General features: G+C 43.8%; 1 protein-coding gene and 1 long non-coding RNA gene across 8 annotated transcripts in view; one reads left to right on the top strand and one right to left on the bottom strand.

Annotated features, from left to right (window-relative positions):
* The window catches only part of TSKU (tsukushi, small leucine rich proteoglycan), a 37,022-nt gene extending 36,128 nt beyond the window's left edge, over positions 1-894 (bottom strand). For 6 of the 7 annotated variants that reach the window (XR_008435858.1, XR_008435855.1, XR_008435856.1 and 3 more), the window contains exon 1: positions 570-894. The gene's annotated coding sequence lies outside the window, so the exon portion shown is untranslated. Of the gene's footprint in view, positions 1-503 lie in introns of all 7 variants that reach the window. The other variant, XR_008435859.1, reaches the window with a different exon arrangement.
* A 685-nt stretch (positions 895-1,579) lies between these two features.
* Positions 1,580-2,194, top strand: LOC128803611 (uncharacterized). The gene is made up of 2 exons (XR_008435775.1): positions 1,580-1,735; positions 1,867-2,194. It is a non-coding gene; the product is annotated as an uncharacterized LOC128803611 (long non-coding RNA).
* The last annotated feature ends 20,041 nt before the right edge of the window (positions 2,195-22,235 follow it).

Raw genomic sequence — 22,235 nt, 5'->3', positions numbered from 1 at the left:
AAATATGAGGAAAAGGCAGAGGTACTTAACACCTTCTTTACATCGAATTTCAACAGAAAAACAGGTTGTCCTCAGGACGACTGTGCTCCTGAGTTGGTAGATGGTATCAGGGAGCAGAATGGGCCTCCTGTTATCCATGAGGAGGCAGTCAGAGAACTGCTGAGACACTTGGATGTCCATAACCTATGGGCCCAGATGGGATCCATCCCAGGGTGATGAGGGAGCTGGCAAATGAGCTTGCAAAGCCACTCTCCATCATTTACCAACAGTCCTGGCTCACTGGTGAGATTCCAGAGGACTGGAAGCTGGCCAGTGTGACACCCATTCACAAAAAGGGTGGGAAGGAGGATCATGGTAGTTATAGGCCTGTTAGCCTGACCTCAGTACCCAGTAAGGTGATGGAACAGTTTATACTGAGTGTCATCACACGTAACTTACAGGATGGCCAGGGTGTTGGACCCAGGCAGCACGGGTTTAGGAGGGGAAGGTTGTGTTTGACCAACCTGATCTCCTTTTATGACCAAGTGACCCACCTGGTGGATGTAGGAAAGGCTGTGGATGTTGTGTACCTGGACTTCAGCAAGGCCTGTGACACTGTCTCCCACAGCACACTCCTGGAAAAGCTGGCAGCCCACGGCTTGGACAGGAGCACTCTTCGCTGGGTTAGGAACTGGCTGGATGGCCGGGCCCAGAGAGTGATGGTGAACGGTGCTGCATCCAGCTGGGGCAAGTCACCAGTGGTGTCCCTCAGTGGTGTACTGGCCCCTTTGTGCTGGGGCCAGTTCTGTTCAATGTTTTTATTGATGACATGGATGATGGGATCAAGTCCACTATCAGGAAATTTGCAGATGACATCAAGTCAAAACCTGCCTGTTCTCAGGCCCTGGGACACAGGCCTTGAAGCCAAAGATGGGAAACATGCTCACCTTTGGATGGTTTGGCTGATAGTAGGTCATGAGCTCTTGTGTCATAGAGCCATAGAATCATAGAACTGTGGAATCATAGAATGGCCTGAGCTGGAAGGAATCTTCAAGATCATTTCATTCTGAAACCCCTGCCATTGCCAGAGACTCATTCCAATGGACCAGATCGCTCAAAGTCCCATCCATCTGAGCACTATTTAGAGCCAAACTGCTCTGCTGGGTGGGTAGGTGCCTCCTTCAACTACAGCAGTCTCCTATCATGAACACCTGTGGAAGTTTTGGGGCTCTCCAAAACATAGCAAGCACCTCACCAGGAGTGCTCAGGCTGTTCTGAATTAGTAAATAGACACCTCTCCTGCTGCTGGGGAGACAACCAGGGCTCTGAGTTAACTGAGCAAAGACACAATGCACAGAATAGGAGAATATTCAGCTTGGTGGTTTTGGCTCAAGCATTTTTCTCATGCCAATAGCCTTTCAGAGCTGACTTCAGAAGGTACCTCCTGGCTGTACCTTAACAGGAACTTCAGCTCAGGGAAAAAGCTCTCTAGAGGAATGAAGAAAGGATTCAGCCCCACCAGAAGTTGGTAAATGTGAACTTGGGTGCTTAATTCAGTTTTGAGAATCTTTACACCTCCTTTTTGTGCCTCTTTGCACAGGGGAAACCTGGCTATATGCTGATCACAGTGGATGTCCTGCAAAGCTCTTCTCTAAGAAACACCTCTTCTGTCTCTCCTCATATTTTATCCTTGAAGGAGAGCTTTTGCTTGGATCAGAGAAGAGCAGAGCAGGTCGAGTCCAGGCTTAGAGTGAAGGTCAGAAAAAATGCTGCTTTTTTAAAAGACTGACATTTTCTCATTATTCTCTCTGCCCCTTTCACCTTTCATAGGACAGTTCAATATTACAGCTTTCTGTTAATTATTCATCCCAGCCTGTATTTGCTTAGGTAAAGTTCACATCATGAATTGCCTGAACCCGCCTGATCTGGTCTCCCTGGGTTGTAAATTGGCAAGAGCTGAGACAGTGGTGACGAATGATGACCACAATGAACAGGCAGCTCTTACTTTCTTATATAAGCAGTTTCAGGACATTTTGCAATAGTTTCAAGCACGCATGAACTTTGCTTCCCATTTTTGCCTTCACTGTGCCTGGCCGTGGCATCACCGTGTTCCAGAGGAGTTTATTAGGTCTAGACTTAAATTATGGGTGTCATATGAGTGAAATAAAACACAAGTTAGTGAGGTAATGATTAAAGAACAATCTCAGGTCCTGCAGGTCCCTTTTTTCCTTGTAGGATGAGTTGCATGGTGAGATGGGGCACGGGAGAAATACAGGGTGCATGGAAAGGGGGTGACTGGAGAGGTCCCTTGGATCTTTCACCTTTCATGCCTCTCCTGGGTACCCCAGACTGGGAATGGCAGAGTCACAGGAAGGGGATACCAGGGCATGGAAATGAGGTTCCGTGTGGGTTTCGAGAGATTGTGAGCTGAGCTCCAATTGTCCTGGTATTTTACACTGGGCTGTTCAACCTGATTTAACTTCATATGAGTCACATAAGCCTTGTTTAAACACTTTAAAGAGGAGTAACATCACTGGTTTCAAGAGATGTACATCAACAGAAAGCCAGCACAGACAAAATGAATGAATCCAGCCCCTGAAGCATCTGGGACTAATGCACTGGAGTAGGAAACATCTGCTTTACATGAAGAAGGTCAAAAGGGGCTACTAGCCAGGAAAGAAATTTGTGATCATGGTAAAAATATCCCTGAAATGTCTGAACAGGCCTTAGTTAGGAGCAGAAGAGACAGCAGTGATGAAGCTGTATTGCATTCTGAGGGCAACACTGCACATTAGATGCTTGGTGCTAACTGCTCTAAATAGTGCTCTATCCTGCTTGGAGGAGCAATTTGACATCCCAGGCACTTTGGTGTGATTGCACCATAGGCAATGACAGGAGTTCTTAATCATTGTCTGAGCTTGAAGGTAGAAGGTAATGGAGTGTCAGGACTGTGGGAAAGAGCATCCTCTGGAATTAGACATGGTCAACATGCTGTTGCTGCTGTAACCAGCCCTGCTGGAGTGAAGGGACATTAGATTTCTGTAAGCTTCACCTCCCTGAAGGAAGGTTGTAGCCAGGTGGGGGTTGGGTCTCTTCTCCCAAGTAACAGGTGACAGGACCAGAAGAAGTGGCTTCAAGTTGTACCAGGGCAGTTTACATTGGATATTAGGAAAAAATTCCTCCCCAAGATGTTGTCAGGAATTGGAACAGGCTACCCGGAAAAGTGGGGGAGTCACCATCCCTGAAAGTGTTCAAATGCATGTAGATGTGGTAGTTGGGGACAGGGTTTAGTGGTAGGCTTGGCAGTGCTGGTTTATAGTTGAACTTGATTGCCTTGGAGGTCTTTTCCTTCCTAAATGATTCTAAGACTCTAGCCTGAAGGTTGCCCAGTTGCAGCTCCAGCCTACAGGTTGAACAATACCCATGTGCAAATCTTGGGATGGTACTGTACAAGAGATGAAGGCATGATGAAGCAGGGTTCCCTGACTCCTGGCCCACTCAGCATTCTTTAACCTGTTTGCTCAGCTCTTGCTTTTTCCACTCAGGAGGAATTTCCCTAAACAGAGAAGTGATAGTGGTGACAGTGGTGGGCAATAGTTACCTCTCTCCCCTCCCCAAGAAGGGTCACACGTATTTAATGAGGCAGGTAAATAAATCAAGGGGTTTATTACCAATATAGTGGGCAAATATGCTGTTATTAAGCATCTCTGGACAACACAGCATTTTCATTAAGTGGCCTAATTTCCACTGTGAAATACCTGACAACTTACTGCATTAAGTAAATAGTTGGCAAATAAAACCCAGGGCTGACACTGAGCATTGCTCTGCTTCCATTTTTTGGGGTGTATGGGTGGGTGTCCTATACATTCATGATCTCCTCTGTCTTACAGAGACAGTTTTTGAGCTGGGATAACCTCTAACTGTATTATATCAGGGTATGGTCCAGGAATGCTCCCATAAGAGAGTAGTCCTTGAAGGGGAGGAATGCCTGTTGCCCTCCTGGGACTTCTCAATGACATGTGAGAATGAGCTTAGCCCCAGGGTTAGATTACCTTGGTGTGGTATCCAGATGGATTTCATGGGTACCCCAAGAGTATCACTCTGTGCTTCTTTCAGCCCAAAATGACTTGCTTGCTCCTTTCCTCACATTGCCTTTTGCTTCCAGACTTCAGCCATGGTACAGCGCCATGGGTGGGGTACAATCTTCTGCTGAGATGAAGCCTTGTCTGTCAGGGTCTTTCTCCCATCTCCTCACCCTAGTTACAGGGGAAGGAGTTACCCTATATTGTCATAGCTGAGGAAAATATAATTTGGAGAAGATTCAGCTGTTTCCTCCTTCTGAGAGATACTAACGGAGTCCAAAATTTTAAGTGTTCTGCTCTCAGCCCTGTGACTCTTCCAAAAATCTGCCTCTTTTCTCTGGAAGCTGTCCCAGCTCCAGACTCAGCAAACACTCGGCATGTGTCAGTGAAAAGAGAAAAAAGCCAACATGAACCAACAAGTGCAGAAACATCCGAGCCCCATATGAAACAAAAAGGGGCTTTACAAAGCCTAACAAAGGCTCATACTCTCATACTCCCTCACAAAACTTGCTATTTAGATTTTTTTTTTTTCTTCAACTTTCATTTTTTAACTTCCTCAGATATTTTGTGGGCTTTTATGGCAGGTGGGGTTGATGCATTGCTCTCTGTTGCCCTCTGCCCTGACGAAAAAGCCAGCTCTGGTCCTGCAGTCCCTGTCCCAGTAAAGCCCCTGTTGTCTCAAGAACTCTTCAGGGAAAGTTTGCTGCAACTGCTTGGCTGGGCACACGGCCAGCAAAGCAAGCCCCTCTGGGCTCATCAGGAGAGACCTTGTACTACATTTTCCACTATACTTATCTAATCTTGGCTTGCGTCCATCTAGTGTTTGTGCAGTAATTACCTCACTAGGCAAAACAGTTCCACTGCCTAATTGTCTTCACTCTCAGGAAATTGTTCCTAATATCCAGCTAAATTCAATCTCCCCTTCCTTGCTCGATCCACCACTGCTAAACCTGCACAGCCCTTCTCCCTCTGCTCACAGTCCTGCACATGAAGTGATTGTATGGTGTTATCTGCTCTTATTTCTCTAGGCTAAACAAGCAAAATAATTTTCTAGAATTCGTGTGAGTCACAACCATAACTCATTTTCCTTGGCTGGTTCAAATTTCTTTCTGCAATCTTGCAGACCACATCCAAAACTGAAGTGTATTCAGCTCCCAAGTGCATTGAGCTCATGAATCAGGTTACAGCTTTTCTTTACAAAAACAGGAATGTGAAAATAAGATACTATTTTTTAAAGCTTCACCAAGATCTTGAACCATAGAATCATGTCATTGATCAGGTTGGAAAAGAGGTTGGTCATGAGTCCAACCACTAACCCAGCACTGCCAAGACCGCCACTAAACCATGTTCCCAAGTGCCACACCTACACCTCCAGACATGGTGATTCCATCAACGCCTCTGGTGCTTGGCAACCCTTCTGGGGAATAATTTTTTCTTAGTAGCTAATCTAAACCTCCCCTGGTACGACTTAAGGCCATTTCCTCTTGTCCTATCACTTGTAACTTGGAAAAAAAGACTGACCCCCACCTGGGTACACCCACCTTTCAGGCAGTTGTAGAGAGCAATAAGGTTCCCCTGAGCCTCATTTTCTCCAGGCTAAAGACTCCCAACTCTCTCAGCTTTTCCTCATCAGACTTGTGCTCCCGACCCTTCCTCATTTCTGTTGCCCTTCTCTGGACACACTTCAACACCTCAATGTCTTTCTTGTCATAAGGGTCCTCAAGAGTTTTTTTAAAATTATTTTTCAGTGGTTTTCAATGGTTGATATATCCTTCATTTTCCTAGTGTAAGGCAAATGTTTGCAGATGATCAAGAAAATGGATCTTTAAACAAAATGTCATGTAGTTTACTGAATGAGTTAGCACTTCAGATTTCCCACCAGCTTGAATTTACAAATATTTTTGGTGAGGTAGTACATGTCAGGGACACTTCTATGTAGCTTCTCAACTTGAAGGCTTTCCCAAGAGCTTTGAAAACAGCGGCAGAAAAAATCCTACATCACTAAGTCCTTATTTTGGGCTGAAGTACTTAATGATATTTTAGGTCTGTGTGCTGGAGGTCAATGTTAGAGAGGAACAAAGCTGGGTCCAGGTGAAGCAAGGATCAAATGGGGTTCTCCTGTGGTGTGTGCTGTGTAGGGATTTAAAAGGTGTGCATTGAGGGAAATTATCTGGGACATCAGGGAGTTTCATATTTGACAGCCATTGAATGAGGAGAGAATGGTGCATGGACCTTGCTGGAGAACTGCCACACGAGAAAGGACAGAACCTCTTTTCCCAGGCCCTGTCCCCTGAGAGAGAAGATGGCCTTTCCTTGCACCCCTTTGCCAGTACAGAGTACTAAGGAGCCCCATCTTGAATTGTATCCATCAAGTATTTCAGTGGGACTGCTTAGGAGGCAAGTTTCTGTTGCCTGTCCATCCTGTCTGCTCCAGTGTGACCCCCCAAATCTGTCCTTTGCCACAGCTCTGTGATGTAGAATCCACACACCCACACATACACAGGCAGCCTGCTTCATAGAAGCACTACGTACCTGCATTGATTTCTCCACCAGCTCTTTTTCAAGAAGTTTCTAATTGCTATTTTCCAGTTCACAGACATATGCAACTGGCCCAGTGGAGCCTCATAGTGGAAGCAGGTGGGAGGAAAAAGGGTTGTGTGTGAACTAAGGGGATTGCACCACCCTGGTAGGACCAGTTTTCCCAAAGAGCTGCATCCTGCTGGGCTGTTAACACCTCTGTGCTGGCACCTTCCCATGTCTCTCACATCTCTGTCAAACCCTATTGGAAAGGGGATTTTTCTTCTCCCTGGGAAAGCTTGTAGCTGATGGGGAAGCTGGGATCGCCTCATGCACCTTCTCCTGCTTGGGGCCTCAGAAGCGGCAAGTCTGCTTTAGCAATCCACAGGCTTCCATGGAGGACTTAAGCCTGACCCTTATCGCCAAGGACTGCTTGGAGTGCAGACACAGATGGCATGTGATGACAGCTAAGCCATGAGTTAAGGAGAGTTTGCCCCCACTCTGCCTTTAGGTCTCCAAGTATTTGGCTTAGGGATTTCACCCCTGTTTCTGCAGGACCCAGTACAACAACTCCAGTTTGTGCTGGGAACTCATGCATTCCTTCATTAAAGGTACTCCATAGCAGTAAAGAAGAGGATCAAGGCCAGGAAGGGGGCGTTACCACCAACCTACATGCTGAAGTGTTTTGAGAGATGATTGTAGATGAAAGGGGAAAGTGTCTGTGTTAACTCCTCCAACTCACAATGAGTCTTTGGTCTCAGCAGCTGATGGAAAGACCATTTACCCTTGTGAGAGCAAACAATGTGTATTTCGTATTGAAACCAGGGGAGGCAGGAAACACAGAGCCCCATGGTGCTGTTGTTGAATAAAGCCATTTTTCAGAGGCAGAACTGTGCTTTAAGACAGAGCCCTGGCTTGTGAAAAAAACTGACTCAGTGTGTGCTGAGATTCTGTAGGGTCCCAGGGAGGAAGCCAGCTCTGGGAGGATTTTTTGTTATGGTAGGAACCTCTAGTTAGTTTTCTGTAGCAAAACCATTCCCAATGATGGACACACACACACACACACACACACATGTGCACATGCACATACTCACACACACAAATCCTCATGACTTTTCCCTAATGGGAAAAAATTTACTGATCAACATTTTGGCTCTTTTCAAACCCCTTTGAAGTCAGAAGCTGAGGTTTCATAGCTGTTTTTTCTAAAGCTCTCTGAAACTGCTGACATATGCTGCACATGTGGTTTTAATGTGATTAGACTTCCGATCTGGGTTATTTTTCCTTTCAGACTTGACAAAGTACCCACTTACCAGCCACATATCCACGAGGAAGGAACTTTTAATAAGTTTCCCACAAAGAAATGTACTTCTGCAGATTCATTAAGCAAATATTAATCTCTCATTTTGATTTCTTTTTCCTCCCTTTGAAATATGTGGGAATTTGCCGAAAGCGGGGAAACTTTAGGTGGAACCATGCTTTCCTTCCCTGAATGCCCTCAAGAAAAATTACTCTGGGGTGATTACACATCTTTGCAGGTGCACTGGGAATTCACACACCACTTGGTCTAGTAAGAAAGTCTGCATCTGCAAGCATGGAGCTGAGTTATTATTTGTAGCATGGAAAATGTCTGGAGGCCTTGGTGGCAAATGAGGGGCCCATGGGCAAGATGAGACTTGTGGCAGGGCTAGGAATGGAGCCCCATCTCCCAAAGAAGATGTGTGGTCTGCTGCAGTCATGGAGATCAATGCAGATAGTACAGATCGTCTCTGGGGTTTCCTCTTAAGTACCATTATTGGGGTTAGGGGTATGTCGTGAACACCTTCAAGGTAGCAATGATAGGTCAGGACCTTCACATCTTGGAATGTGCATGAATAAATAGTCACAGGTAAAGATCCTCCTCACTCTTTTGGCTATTCCAAAGATCTCAGTTGGAGTGTATTGCCAGAACAGTCTACCCAGAGAGCAGATCCTGCGGCACAGAGGCTGCTACTGGTGCCCAAAGTGTACCAACACCTATGGTGCTTATGAAATTTTGGCCATCGCATTTTTTTTCTGCACACCTCTGATCTCACACTTTCATACAATCATGGAATGGTTTGGTGCCTCACCACCCTTATAGTAAAGAATTTGTTCCTAATATATAATCTCAATCTCTCACCTTTCCCTTTGAAACCATTCTGGTATAATTTCATTTTGCCCTATTAAAATCTTGTAGTTCTGTCATTTCTCATTCCCTTAAAATGCCTAATCCTACTTTGAACCCTGTTAGTCATACCGGTGTAGTAGTTATCCTTGAATGATTCCTGTGGATATGAATCCTACAGGCTCATTAGACACAGGGTAAAATCAGAAGAGCTGGTGTGAAAATGCTTCCTACCCTTTCCATCCCCCTCTGTAGCTAAGCAGTTCTGAAGGAACCTGTTTCAGGAGCCTTGTTTTATTGTATGTGCTGTATTTCAGTGCTGGCTTTTTTTTCCAATTGTGAACTTTGCATTTACCCACACCGATAAAAATGGTGGTGAACTTTCCTGACCCATGGCCTGTAGATTATGAAGTTCATGAGATATACGATTAACCCCAAGCTGTGAAGTTTCTAGACTGAAGTCAGCTGATAAAAGCAGAATGTGAAATCACTGCTGTGCTCACTCTGCCAAGATAAAATTTTACTATCAGTGAGTTTGTAAACGCTTGCAAAGTACTTATGTAAGAGAAGAATAAAGGTCAGGCAAATACCTGGGTAGTCATGAGGGAAGGGGTAAAAAAAGGTAGGTGCAGAGATATACAGAATATTTTGACTAGTTAATAAAACTCTTTGATAAGAAAGTGCTGGCGTCACACCATCGGCTCTCTGGCAAACAAGAAGTTTTTTATGACAGAAATAAAGTAATGAGTAAGCAAGATTTGGTCTTGAGATTTCCACTGAAAATATGTCTTGTACAATCATGCTGCTTTATGCAACACCAGCTACTCTACCAGTCCAACAGGCATTTTTAAGCTGACTTGCCAGCACAATCTCAGCTTTCCTCTCCGTGTACCCTTTCTATCTCTTGGAAATAAGCACCTTTTTCTCTTCATTAATTTCACCTCTACCCTACAGGTGCCTACAGGTAGGAGGTAGTTTAATTTGACTCTGATTAAATGCAAAACACTTTTTCTCAAAGTTTGCTGCTCTCACTTTAGCCTTAAAGAAGCTGGTGCACCCCATATCTGGCAGTGTCAGCTATATCAGCTGGGTAATAAAGCGATGCTCATGTTGCAAACCCGTTCCAATTCAGCTGATTTGGTGTTTCATGTCATTTGCGTGCCTTCAACTCTGTTAGGACAACCTAGGTTAACCTCTGTCAATCTTCAGCCCTTGCATTTGTGACCTCAATTGTCAAGATGCCAAGTGGGATTTAGATGACAAGTCACCAAAATGTCCTACTCTGCATGAAAAGAGCAAAGAGATAGACTTTAAAACATGAACTGTGGCACACTGGGGCTTGATGGGATGCGGGAGTCATGTCCAGTGAAGACAAGCTGAGGGGGTTGGGGTTATTTAGCCTGGAGAAGAGAAGGCTCAAGGGATACATTCTGGAATGTTCCAGTACCTAAGGGAGGGCATATATAAAAGATGGAGAGTGACTTTTACATGTCCAGAAAGTGATTGGAGAAAGGGGGATGGTTTTAAACTGAAAGAGGGGAGATTTAGATTAGATGTTAAGAGGAAATTCTTTAGTGTGAGGGTGGTGAGGCACTGGCACAGATTGCCCAGTGAGCTTGCGGCTGCCCCAAGGGTTCAAGGTCAGGTTGGAGGGTGTCCTGGTCAACCTGATCTAGTGGGTGGCAACCCTGCCCATGGCAGGTGGATTAGAACTAGATGGTCCCTTCCAACCTAAACCATTCTACCATTTAATGACTCTATGACTTCCAAGTATTCCCTTCCAGTTCCAGGTTGGGTGACCTGGCTTGGGGCACATAAGCTCTCACCGACATTCCCATTCATTTTGCATGACTCTTGGTGGCATCTAGGCACATTGTACCTTGGTGAGATCTGAGCAAATTAAAGGTTAATTTGTGATAGTCTCACTGAGCAATAGCCCAATCCTTAGCTGAGAAGAGGTCAAAAAGCAGAGGTTTTTGGGTAATCAAAGGAGTTATCTCTGAACTAATAGCAAAATTCAGTTTTATCAGCTGCCTGTCATGCATAGCAGCCAGTTCCCTTTGCTGAGAACCACCCATTACTTTCTACTGACTACAAAGTAATAAATGCCAGGTCAATGACATGTCTGAGTATCAAACAATTGTATTGCAGAGATTCAGATGACAATAAAGTGGTTGTAAATATAGCATTTTGCTCAAGGCTGCAAAGCTCCAAGTGGTCTGAGCATGCTGGTTCTTTTCTGCTAGGCAGCTCTGCTGATGAAGTGGTGGGACAAGGACTTTTTCCTCTGCAAAGGTCATTCTGGGAAGTCCTATTTGTTTAATCATCAGTTGCCTTGTCAGGACAGTTCACCAAAAGTGTATCACCAGGGTTCTGCTCCTTTGGAAAGCCAAGGGGAAATTCAGACAAAACTTCAATTTAAAAATTATTAGCACATTTTCAATTATTGATGACAACATAGAGAGCTCTTTAATCACCAGGAATTAACTGTGGACCTACAGAGTATCTTTAGCTGTAAAACACTTGCGTTTTTTGAAGGAAAATGAGACATATCAGAAGGAATATTTTACAAAATAACTGCATCCTGTTTTCAAGATAATTAAACCAAGTTTTAGCAAAAAGGTAACCTAAATGAAACATCACATGATGTTCCCACATGTTCTGATGCTTCAGGAGCCCACATCTGTGGACTCAGCAGCCTGAGGAGTGCAGAAGGGATTTGTCTTCATGTCTGTACAATGCTGATGTACAGTACATGACCCAAACTCCCTTGGGGGCCGTGAAGAGCTGTCATCTCATGCCTCTCTGTAGCCACCATTAGCAATAAGCTCCTGTGCAGGTTTGCTGCCTCACTGTATAAGGCTGATAGTGAATGACACCCTTTCTGGTGTCTTCAGGACATGCCTAAATCCAATTGTGGGAAGGGGAGAAATTCAGCTTGAAGGTCTCACCTTCCTCAGTATTATAGGAGAATTTGGGCTGCAAGGAACCTCAGGAGGTTCCAGTCCAACCTGATGCTCCAAGCAGGGGTGGATACAAGCCTGTGGAAATACACTATGAATGCCTTTTCAGGTGTTCAGGTAGGTATTAACTTCACCCCAGTTGGCAGACAGAGATAGTCTGGTCTGAATCATCCCTGGCTGTCAAGAATATCCAGTTTCCAAAATGTGTGCCCTGAATATGGCCCCAATGCATTCATGCCCTCAGGTCTTAAACCTCCTCAGCTTCCAGTTTGGAGTCAGTGGGAATGTACCCACAGGCATCTTTCCCTTTTCTTAAGCATCAGTCACACAGCAGACAGGCTGCCCATGGCACTGTGAAATGTGGAGATTCCAACCTGATTTATGCTCATTAAAGACACATACTTTCCAGAAGTCCTCATGCAAACAAAGAACAGCTTCCAGAGGAAAAATTATAATTTCCACAGTCCATGTAGTATTTCTCTGACAATATGCTCACAGTGTCTTTCAGCCCGGCAGCCAAGGTTACAGCAAATACCTTATTTCAGCCTTGCAAACTAACACCCCTGGTTTAACATTGCTTTAGTGAAATCTCAGTGAGGACTCAGAGGGGGAAAAAAGGAAATGAAAAGGGACAAATATACGCTATCTGTCTGACGAAGCTGTTAATTTTACACTGACGACAGCAAAGCCCTGAAGTGTCAGAGTGCTCTTTGCTGATGGTCGACAGAGACTTCATTCACAGCGTTAAAATCGTGGGCCTCTTCTAGCATTCAAGGTCCCTTGGTCTTCCTATATAGAAATGCCCTTGAGGGCAGCATTTGCTTTCCCATACTTTTGGCAGGTCAGGGACTGAGGCATCAAAATTCCCGGGACACACGTCATCAAGCCCTGAGAGGTCAAAGGATTCATTGTGTGTGAAAGCTTTGGTTATAGAAGGATTTGCAAAATCAAACCCTGACTGACTGTGAATTGTGCTGGCTCAGAGTAGCCACATCCCTGGGATGTGAGAGAGTTGCTTGTTGCAAGTACAGTGGGAAGAACTTGGAGCTGTATTAGGTTTTAACCGTGATGGCTGCTTGGCATGGTCAGATGAAATTTATGTTAAAAGATTGGCAACTTAACTGCCTTCTTTTTTTAAAAAAGAAAACAAAAAAAAAGAAAAACAAACAAACAAACAAAAAAAAAACCAAAAAAAAAAAAAAAACCAAACCAGCAGCATGGATCCTGTATTATCTTCAATAAAGAACTGACTGTGGTGCTCCTTTTATCCTCATGATCATCTTCACTCAGGATCAGCTAGACATCTAGATCCATTCCCATCCTCTGGCAGTTCCCATCCTTTGGGTAAGTGAGATCAGGCACTTCCCTAGTTCTTTATTGTGAAACACCAGAGAAAAGAAATTAAACCCTGGTTTTCTACCTGTTCATGGAAACACAGAACCATTAATGTTGGAAAATACTTCTAAGAAGATGGAGTCCAACCATTAACTGAACACTGTTAAGACCACCACTAAACCATGTCCCCAAATGTCACATCTTCATGCCCTTTAAGGACTAGTGACTCCACCACTGTCCTGAGCTGCCTGTTCCTGTGCTGCTCATCTCAGAGGAATTCCTTAGGCAATGGTATATCCTGCCTTACTTCTGAACTGAGCCCAGTAAATTGTAATTGGCCTAAGCAAATTTTCAGAGAAAATATCAACTTTAAATTTCCAAAAGAAAACGTTCATGTGTTCCAACAGTTAACCACTTCTTTGTTATTTCTGTCTCTACCTTCAGGTTAGTGCATCCATTCCTATTAGATCAGCAGACCTCACTTGTGCTCTCATATGTCTTTCTCAAATACAACTTCCAAGGATATGTCCTTAAGGAAAAACAGTAGCCAAGTGCATCTGGAGATGCTGGATAGGCAACATAACACCTTTGGCTCCCTTGCTTCACAGCTAAGTACGTGCTCAGTGGGGTTCACTAGACTGTATTTCAACTTGAGTCTCACACCTTTGATTTCCCAGCAAAATGCTGTTGTTGTTGAAGCATCACTCTCCGAGGGACCTTTCCTAACTGCTCCACCTCTGTTCAAGTCATTTGCTGGAAACTTGGACTCAAGCCTAGAAACGTGTGACCCTCCCTGCCATTGATTGCTACTCTCCAAGTGAGAGATCCAAAAACACGAAAAGGGGAACGTGACTGTGAGAACATTATGGGAATGGTGGGAGTTCAGGAAGTGCTATATTCCTGTAAAGAAAAGCGTGCACTCATGGGGAAAACTGAGCACAACAAAGCATGGCTCAGCTCCAGAAAGGTCTTGAAAAAACCAGCAGAAAACCTTCTTTTTCATGCTAAACCCTTCCTTGTTGGTTTTAACCAACCCTGAAAACAAAATAAAAACAAAATAAAACAAATTCTCTTTAGTAACAGGGGTCTTATGACTGCATAGCCTCTTCATGCCTTTAAACAAAGGGCTCCTTTGACATATTTCTGCTGGCAGTGAACACTTTCCTTCCATGCAAATGTCTCTTATTTCCCTTCCTTTTCCTCAGCCTCACTTGTACCATCACTTCATGCACAATATTTAACCCAGTCAACCTCCTTTTAGCACATCTATTTCCCTTTTTCAGAAAATATCCCATTCTTTCTGAGGGCCCAGAGTTCTTTGACTTGGATTGCTGTTAGAAGAAGTGTGTGGAATGGGACAGGGGGATGAAGGGAAGAGTTCTTCCAAATCAGCAATGTTGGCACAACTGTCCCTGCACAGCATCTGATAAAAACACTATGGTCAGGGAAATGGGCTGATTCAGCCGAATGATTGGAATGGGAAAAGTCCCAATTTGCTTGGCTTAGCACAATATTTTGGTCCAGTGCCCTGGATGATTATTACTGCAATATCCTTCCAGATCAAGCCCAGATATCAACAGGAGCCCATCTTCCTGTTTACTGTGCAGCTGAACAAGGCATGGAAGCAATATGCAAGTATCTAAGGCATTTCAAAGCATTTAAGGAATTTCATGAATGCCAGTGACACTGGCAAAAGGCTTCCCCTTCTGTGATACAGCATAGTTGCCCAAGGATTCTGCTGTAGGACATATATTGTCTCAGGAGTCAGGGCTGACTGAATCAGGTTGTTGTTTCCTAATCTCCCAGAGGTCCACAGAGTAGCTTCCCTCCTGCAGAGGAAATGGTGGAATCACCATCCCTGAAAGCACTCAAAAATCATAGTAGATGTTGTGCTTGGGGACATGGCTTAGTGGTGGCATTGGTGGTCTTAGGTTAATAGATGGACTCAGTGATCTTCGAGGTCTTTTCCAACCTAAATGATTCTATGATTCTTGGCATTGTCTCAGTAGGTAAGGTTGTTGAGAAAGTTGTTGGTGATAAAGGAAATGTTTGGCTAGTAGTGGCATGTCTGGCTTTCCAGGATCCTGCCAGATATGCTGGAAACAGAACCAAAGATTTTTGGGTGCACTGGGCACCTTGCTGCCCAAGGAGCTGCACCAACCACTCTACACCAAAGGCACAGAGAGCTCTAGAGCATCATGTCCTGCATCCAGCTTAGGTACCACCAGGTAGCTTGAGGGACATCACAGGTGTCTGGGGAGGAACCAGGCACATGGAGGTATGTCCTTGTTCTTTTGGGCTTTGACATCAGTGTCTGAAAGCCCCACTGGGTGGCTGGAATGGCTGATCTGATCATGTCCCTTTCACCTTAAGTACAAAGTGCTCACTCCAACTAGCAACTCATGCAGTCCTTCCTGCTGACCATTTATTTTGCATAAACACACACGGATCAATCAACATGAAGGGAATTCATGGCTTGTCCTGAATCCCACCCATAACATTTAGCAGCAACCGTTGCTTTTCACAGATATTGATTGCTCCAAATCCCCAAATTCTGTGGTTTTGTCATGAAAACTATACTGCACTGGAATCCAGACCTGCACTCTGGAATTCATTTCAGAATTTGGAGAACATGAAGATGTGGAAGCAAATATAAGTGACTCTCAAGGGCTTTCAGGATGAGTCCCTCCTGGAGTGCCCTTTGGGATTTGTGCCTCTCATAGGAGAGGGGAAATCAGATGCTGTGATTTACTCCCACTCTTAATACCTTACACTTCAAGCATGCTACACTACTCTGTGGCTACCCTGTCCCTGGAAGTGTTCAAGACCAGGATGGATGGGGCTTTGACCAGTCTGGTCTTGTGGAAGGTGTCCCTGATGTATCAAATCACTCTGATGGTCACTTTGGTGCTCTTGCTTCTGTGGTTTCTGGGCTTCACAGAAAGGGCTGAACTGGTTTCCACATGAAAAATTCAACATATTGCACTTGCTTGTTCCCATGAACTTCCCATGTTCTGGGAAAGCCATCAGGTTGTCCGGACAGTGGAAATATTCCTTTGCAAAAAGGCTCTCAGAGAAAGTGGAGCATTTGAGCAGCTCTTTCTTGCTTTTCCTATCCCTTTTTAAGTTAGGTTTGTGAACTGACACTCAACTCCCGCTGTGAAGAAATAGCATACAAATAGAAGTACCAGAACCTGGTTGAGAGCTGCTGCCACTGCTTGTGACCACAGGATGGAATATGTACATTGGTCAACTAAATAAACCCTAGAGGCGAAAAAAAAAGTTAAAAATGTTGTAATATTCTTGGAAAGCATAGTATTTTCATGGTCAGGGTCCAGTGAAGAGAGGAGAAGGAAAGGTAACATGAATTAATAAGGAGCAAAAGGCTGTGTACTGGGACAGAAATAGATACCACAAGCTTCTGTCAAAGAAGGAGGCAGCAGTTCCCATCAAGTCACCTATTTGTGCTGCTTTTTCTCACCAAGTAGGGCTTCCTGGTGTGATGTCTTCTTATGAAGATGTGCTTCTCATAGCTAAGAGGTTTTGGCTTTGCTCTCTGTTTCATTGTGCCCTCTCAAGAAATCCTGCAGAGGTGGGAGATGGGTGTACAGAGGGCATGGGAAGCCCATACTCCACATGCAACCCCTCACTCTCATTAACTTGGCTGAACTTCAAAGATTCAAAGGCACTTACTATGGAGCCAAACCCAGCTTCAACAGCTGTCACCTTTCCTCTGGATTCCATTCCCTTCTATGGGCTGCTTCTCACCCTCTTAAAGTGCTTTTCTTTTTTTTTCTTTTTTTTTTTTTCTTTTTTTTTTTTTTTTTTTTTTTTTTTGGCAATATTATTTTAAACTCATATCAGTTCACAGGTTTAACATACAACCCCCAGCCTGTCACAGGGGAATGACTCAAAATAGTACCATGCAGCCAGCTGGGGAAAGTCCATTTGGATGGGGAAGAGGTGGAGAGAGAGGAGTTGCATCTGCTTTATCAACAAAAACAAAGCTGAGGGAATGCATTGGCTGCTGAGAGAAGTCCTCCCCTCTGGGTGAGGAGCAAGGGCGATGAGGGATAGGGGATGATGAAGGACAGCAACCCCTTTTCAAAAGGAATAGATTACTGTCTTGGATAACTGAATGAGGTCAACCACAGCCCAAAGGTCTTTGAGAAGCTGGCTTTGGGAAGAGATAAAGTCCTGATTAGTCATGGCCAGTGGCAACACCCACAAGCTCTTTGCATCCTGCCCTGAAAATGGCTTTATCCACTTTGTATTCCCTCCACACCACCAGGCTGCAGACCAAAGGAAGCTGCAAGAGCCTGTGCTGGGAAAGTCCCTTAATTTGGCTAGGAATGCATAATTTATCTCCTTCACCTTTTTAATTTTATACTCTCTTGCTGATAGTGAAAGCAATCCAGAATGAAGGTGTCTTTGACGTTTTGCATATGTTTACTTAAATTCAGTGTTCCAATTTCTTTTTGATTAATTCTGTTTGTGTTTGTTTTATTTGGTTTGTGATGGAGTGTAGGATCACACATGTCTGAAAGACTCTGTAATTGCATTGCCTGTCTTCTGATAGTGCAATTAATTAGGCATATTAATCATCTCTGCTTTCCAATTATTGCCTCCCATGTAGATATATAGACCTGAAAATTGAAGCCTGTATCTAGATTTTTAGACTTATTCCTATTAATAACAGTTACAAATGTGGTGACTTTCTCCATAGCCTATGGCCAAGGACTGGCCTTTTGTGATTATTTATTTATGCTGGCTTAATTTGATTTTAAGAATTTGGTCATTTACATGGTTTAATTGATGGAATTTATTTCCCTAATGCTTGAAGTCTTATATTTGATTTACTTCCTGAGAATAAGAATCTTTTTGTAGGTGTTCTGGATGGACAGTGATTTGTGCCATTTCTGCTATTGTTTTACTTTCTAGTAGTGTACGAAAAGGCTCTTAAAAGTTAAAAGTTGCATATTAAGAGGAGTTTTGAGTAAGATATGGCCAGATTAATGTATGACCTACATGGATGGCAATACATGGGTGGATTATAAACCTGTCAAAACGCACTTTGCCTTTTAGTTATGTTCTTTGGCAGGAAATTAATACCATTCCTCGATGAGCTCTATTATCTTAAACATACCCATGCCTCCTCTGAAGGCATGGGTAAGATTTATTGTCCAACATTTGGCCACAAGGAGCCAAATTGAAGGTGTCTCCCATTGCTGTGGTTCTGTTAGGTGGGAGAAGAAGCTCCTGATGTGAGAAATTTATATGGAGTAAGGAGTTAACTGGTAATTCAGCACAGCAAAGGTGAAATTTTCCCAGATATTATTTACGTGGGAAGTTTTGGTGACTTTGACACCTCAAATTCCTCCACAGTGTTGTCCTAACACATGAGGACTGCTGCAACACACAGAGAATCTGTTCTTGGTATGGTACCTGGTCTTTTACAGTTCTGAAGTGCATGGCTGGGAATCACCAGCCTGAGCCCTTGTGTAAAGGTAATTATTTTTGGCTCTGGCTTAGGAGTTACAAGGTGAGGACTGGATTTACTGGATACTGGACTTGACTGCAGAAGGACCATAGAGTGTTTTCATAAGCAGGTGGTTTGGAACAGCAGAGTTTTCAACCCAGGGAATTTCCAAACCACTGAGGAACTGAGTCATGGTAGATAAAAGTGAAAATTACTGTAAATAGTTATTTGCACTTATTATGCAAATGCTTGTATTTACACTGATAAACTCAAGGAGACCACTCATCTTAGTCTGGGTGCACCAGGTGTAATTACAAAGTGAAGCACGGTGCACCATTTCTCTTGGCTCAGGACCTTTACAGACCTCCAATGAACCCTGTCTGACCACAGATAATGTAGTAAAAGGCTGCCCTCAAGGATAGAAACTTGGTTTGAAGCTTTTACAGAGGGGCTTGGCCATGGAAAGACCTATATTACAGCTGTCACTGGGGTACAGAAGGTTTTTCACTCCTTGCTATCCATTTTATTGCCAACAGTTCTCATTTCCCTAATTTAATTAGCTAACGAAAGACCATTTACATTCATTAAATAAATCAGCATTCTGGTTCATTGTGAAGCAAATGATCCAGTCTCTAATTCACACAATTACAAGGAACTTGATAAACAAAAGTAACTGCTGCTAGCAAGTGTCTGCCCTGGTGAAATCCAGCTTTGCCAGTTCCATCCATTCAGCGCTGGCCACATAGAGAGTCCAGGGCCCTAAGCTCTGTCCCTTTCATACCTGGATGCTGTAGAGTTCAATGGAAAATGTGTGTGGCCCTTGTTCATTCTTCTTTCAAATGCATGAGAAGTCCTTGCTCTGTGTGGTATGCCTGCCTATCCACAGAAGGTAGGTGTTGTAAGGAGGGCTGCCTGGAAAAGCTTACTATTCAGCTAAAAATAAAGCATTGGGGTGTTTTTGCAGCTTTGTAGGGAGTTGGTTTGGTCCTGGGTACCGTGAAGGTGGGAGGTCTCAGACAGTTTCCAGGAACAGAGAAATATCCAGTTCAGAATCATGGAATAGATAGTTTGGCTTCAAAGGGACCTTGAAAGGGTATCTAGTCCAACACCTCTAGAATGAGCAGGGACATCTTTAACTGGATTGAGTTGCCCAAATTCCCATGCAACCTGGCCAACAGTTTCAGGGATAGGCCACCCACAACTTTACTGGGCAACCTGTGCCAGTGCCTCACCACCCTCATAATAAAAAACTTCTTTCTCATATTCAATTTAAATCGACACTCCTTCAGTTTAAAACCATTTCCTCTTGTCTTACCACAGCAGTCCCTGCTTAAAAGGCTGCCCCGTCTTTCTTACCGGCCCCCTTCAAGTACTGAAAGGCCACAAGAAAGTCTCCCTGGAGCTTTCTCTTCTCCAGTCTGATCAACCCCAACTCTCAGCTTGTCTCCAGACCTCTGAGCATCTTTGTGGCCTCCTTTGGACTCGCTCCAACAGGTCCACATCTTTCCTCTGCTGAGGACCTCAGATCTGGACACAGTACTCCATGTGGGTTCTTAATGGAGTGCAGTAGAGGGGGAAAAATCACCTTCCTCAACCTGTTGGATGTAAGAGTTTGAAATGAATAGGAAGTGGACAACTAAAGAACTTCATGGTGTAGGATCCAGAGAGGAAGTCCAGGGGTGAGCAGAAGAGTGCAGCTGCCCCTGCTGCATGGTGTAGAGCATGTGGTGGGCTTTGGCTCTGCATGAAGAGGAGGGTGGAGGAATTTTGGACCTTGCACTGAACATGGTGTTGAACTTAGGGGGTCACATAGATGGGGAATCTCTTAAGGAGATGGGTCTCATTTCTTCACCACTTTGGTAAAGCAAATTATTCCTCTTGAGAAACTATGAGAATCTGACTAGAGTCTCATGTCTTTTACACCAGTAATGTTGGAGTCACTCCAAGTTCCCAGAATAATCCAAACTAATGGAGAATTCTGCTTCCATCCCCTTGAGGCTAGGTGTCCAGAGATAGATGATTGTATATGAATCAATTCCTACTCACAATTTCTTCAGACACATGACAGCTGTGCCTTGAAGTCTGAAATCCCAGCTTCATCCATCTGAGATGAGCTCCACACAGAAGTGCCAAAATGTCAGATTGGAATTTGGCTTTCTGGTCACTGCTGGGAGGTTCTGCTGACAGCTCTGTAGACCTTGACTCCATTGCCCTCCTGACATCCCTGTTTGCAGATTTGTCCAGGGCATTCAAACTCAGCCATATTTCTTTGGAGCTTCTTCTGAAGAGCTTGCTTTGGGATAGTTTAGTCATGCATTTCTAAAGAAGGTATCTGAGCCAGGACCTTTTCCTAACTGACATAAACTGCTTCAGCCTTCAGATTGAATTAAAATGAATTAAAGAGAATTGAACTGTAATTCTGTGATTTTACTGTAGTCTGGTCACCCTCTCTCTAAGGGCAGATAATTTCCAAATTATGAACTACACAACAGAAAGCTGACAAAAAAGTAAGCTTAGCTGAAGCATTGTTCTAAACCCTGAAAATCTATAATATTTTTTCATATTTCTAAACCAAAAGTCCTGCTGTTACCTGGAAGTGTTTCCTTTTTTTTTTTTTTTTTTTTGGCTCACCATTAAAAATAAAGCCTATCTATCTACATTAGTACACAGAATAATTGGAAAGGAGAATTAGATGGAAAGGTAGTGCAATAGCTTTCTAGATCTCTGTGGAAATGTACAATAACAGAATAGAAAATACCTTTGTCTTTGGAAGCCAGTAGTCAAAGTGTCTGAGGCTACTTTTCTAGTGCATGGAAAGGAAAGGCAGTGGTGCAGCTTGACTCAAATTACGCTGGTGTATGTGTTCCAAGTGGATTAGGTGTATGAACCTCTGGACATCTTTTCCCCTTACCTATAGAGAGAACATGTAGACCAAATGCATATCTTTTGGTAAATGTGTAGACTTAGGGGACATGAATCATAGCCTGACATTTGTTCAAATAACTGACAGAGATTGCAGAAATCAAGGAGAAATCTCCAGGTGCATTAACCAAGCAAATGCCTCCAAGACATGCAGGCAGAGACACAAAACCTCTTGTAGGAACCTTTCTGCTCTCAGCTCTAGGACTTCAGTTTGTATGCTTAGGTCATAAGGATCACAAGTGGAGAGAAAGGGACCTCTTCAGAGGGCAATTCATGCAGGAACATGAGCTGAGTTGACAATAGATGCACTGAATAGGGCTGTCAGGGTAGGCAGTAATCACAGCTTGTTACAATGGGAATAGCGTCTTCCTTATGTCCACCCACCACCACGAATGTCAGGGCTGCCACCAAAACCAGCCAGGAATCTCGAACAGGAAATGGCATCAGCAGAGCAAAGATGCAATCACCTTTCAGAAACGAAGCCCAGCATTAGTACTTCTTTGTAGTTCTGGCTTCAAAATCAATTTGGGTTGAAAACAGAAGGCAAAGGAAAACTCTGGTTCCAAAACACACTAAAAACAATGAAGATATTTTTGATTTACAAGATGTTAAAACATGAATCCTGAAGTGAAATACTGTATGGTTTTGCCCAATAAGTCTTTGTTTTCTCTCCCCCCATGATATTGCATCACAGCAAAGCACACGCCTTGAAGTTTAATGGGAACAATGAGTTTCTTTTTTTCTGAGGTGGTAGGGCAAGATATTAGCTTATTCTTACTTATTTGGATGAATGTTTGTGTTTTGTGAAGGAC

This window comes from Vidua macroura, chromosome 2 (genome assembly GCF_024509145.1).
Source record: "Vidua macroura isolate BioBank_ID:100142 chromosome 2, ASM2450914v1, whole genome shotgun sequence".
NCBI lineage: Eukaryota > Metazoa > Chordata > Aves > Passeriformes > Viduidae > Vidua > Vidua macroura.
The sequence above is the reverse complement of the archived record's forward strand: the minus strand, read 5'-3'. Positions and strand labels throughout refer to the sequence as shown.